Raw genomic sequence first — 2,370 nt, forward strand, 5'->3', positions numbered from 1 at the left:
TTTGAAAATTAAAAATTTAAATGTTCAAGTTTGTCCTACTGTTTCGTTGAAACTTTTCTATGTATATATCTGTCAGCTTTCCTAACTAGGGCATGGTGTCTGGACTCTGTCTTACACGTGTCATTGTGTACTTTTTAAAATCGATGATTTAGACGTCACTTTCAGCTTCTGATAAAGCCCTGAAGCTTTCGAAACACATACAATTTTTTCCTGAAGGAAATCCTTCATGTTATATTTTTTTCTCGAACACACAACCCCCGTGTGCCATAGCTATTGTGCTGCGCGATCCCGGCGGGCGCCAGGCTTTCTGGGTCGTGGTTCCGTGCGGGGTGCTCGTAACACAGGTGGGCCGCCTGCCCCGCGGCGAGGCCCCCCCTCGGCCTATGGGCGCCAGGCGCCAGTGCGAGGCGCCGCCGCAGGACGCCACGCTACGCGCCCTGGCCGAAGCTCTGTGCACACCGACCATTCTCCCCCATCACCCCCTACTCTTTCTCCTGCCCCACCTTCCTTTCCCATTCATTTGCATACCGTGAGGCAAACAGTTAGGCCCTCGCTACCCCCGCGCCACGCCGCGCCACGCCACGCCATGCCACGCCATGCCATGCCGCGCCACGCTGCTCGAAATGACCAATGGCCAGCGAGCTGGTGGGAAGCGGGGCGCCCACCACCTCGCACCGCACCAGGCGCCTTTCACCCACTGCTATCACATTTTTCACTTTTTATTATCCTTTTTATTTTATGCTCATTTTCATGCGACGTTTTGCATATTTTGCATGTCTATATGTATGATCTGAGTTTTAGAATTGTTTTGTAAACCTTTACTCAACTATTGCAGTTTTTTTGAACCTTTTGTCGTACGTTTGACGTCGTGTACAAAATTATCAGTTATTTCAGGGATATTTTGGGATATTTCGCAGTATTTTGGGGGTATTTTTCTTTATTACGCACTACTTTTTATGTATGTCGTGTAGAGGTAGGCGAAAGTTTTTGCAATTCTCCCTCGATGACTTTTTAATCCGTTCATTAAAGGTCATCGGGGTGCTGGCCATAAGGAAATCTTTTTGTTGTAAACGCTTTTCCTCCTTCGCCCTTTTCTTCCTGTGCGTCCTGCACCGGTCCCAGGGACCTGGCCCGTGCCGGGTGGCTTATTTACAATCCCTTGGCGATTCAGCACCTTACGGCAAATTCAGATGCACGCAGCCTAGGCAGCGGTCAGCGGCTTTGAGGACTCTGTAGCCCTATTTTGATCGTACCCACGCAGACAACCTAAACTAAACTAACCTAACCTAACCTAACCTAGCCTAACCCAACCTAACGTTTGTCCTCCAAACCGGCAGGCCGCTGCCTAGGCTGCGTACATCCGAATTTGCCGTAAGGTGCTGAATCGCCAAGGGATTGTAAATAAGCTGCCGGCTTCAGGTCTATGCCGCCCGGGCGGTGCAGAGGTCGGCTCGGCTTGCGGAAGGGGCGTTAGCGCGCGGGCCGGCCTATAATAGGCTTGAAATGAGCGAGTGGTGAGGTCAGCATGTTTGCTAACAAGGCGCCGCCTACTGTGAAATTTATCGCTGGGGATGCGCGTTGTGCGGGGCGGGGCGGGGGTGACGTCTGATCTACAGGCGATCTCCTCCAGCCTGGAGGGACCATTTAGGCTCACGGTGTGTCCGTGCCGGGGGGACACACGTGTGGAGGACACCGTTTAGGGGTTGCATACGTCTCTCCAATTCATTTAAAGTTTTAACTCGCTTCATTGAAACTTTTACAAACTAGGTAGATGTACGCCAGACCACGTCTCGCGTAACAGGCTTCGCGATATCTCACGAAACACTGTAACGCTGCGACGCGCCTGACATACATCTACCTAGGCCTGCGGCGCTGACACCCGAGTCGGATAGTGCAAAAATGTACACAAAGATACGGGCCTTCGGCCCGTCAACTTCCCGTCACTTCGACTTAGCATGCAGGATTGCACATTTTTTCGCTTATTTTCATCAAAAACTACCTCTGGCGCCTAAACTGTTAAAGATAGAGCCAAACGGACGAAATTCTCGGCCGTAGGATTCTACTTTGATGAGGTACCCCGACGCAAAAAGATTTGTTCGCTTTTAGATCGTTTTCTGTGCGTCGTGGTGAACTCCACGCGTACAAGCCGCGACCTTTTTAAGTGTACGCCAGATGTTCGCGCACGGTTCGTCGTGGAGTTCGCTTTCGGTCCGCCGAAGAGCGCGAATGTGACATTTCGCAAACATTGTTCGCTTTTGGTACGTCATGGGCCGACACCGCTTGGGTCGCCAAATGTTCGCCTGCAGTACGCGTTGAGTTCGCCAAAGGTTTGCTTTCAGGTTGCCAAATGTTCGCTTTTCGGACGTGAAA

Source organism: Frankliniella occidentalis, unplaced genomic scaffold, assembly GCF_000697945.3.
Source record: "Frankliniella occidentalis isolate FOCC.00 unplaced genomic scaffold, Focc_3.1 Scaffold304, whole genome shotgun sequence".
Lineage (NCBI taxonomy): Eukaryota > Metazoa > Arthropoda > Insecta > Thysanoptera > Thripidae > Frankliniella > Frankliniella occidentalis.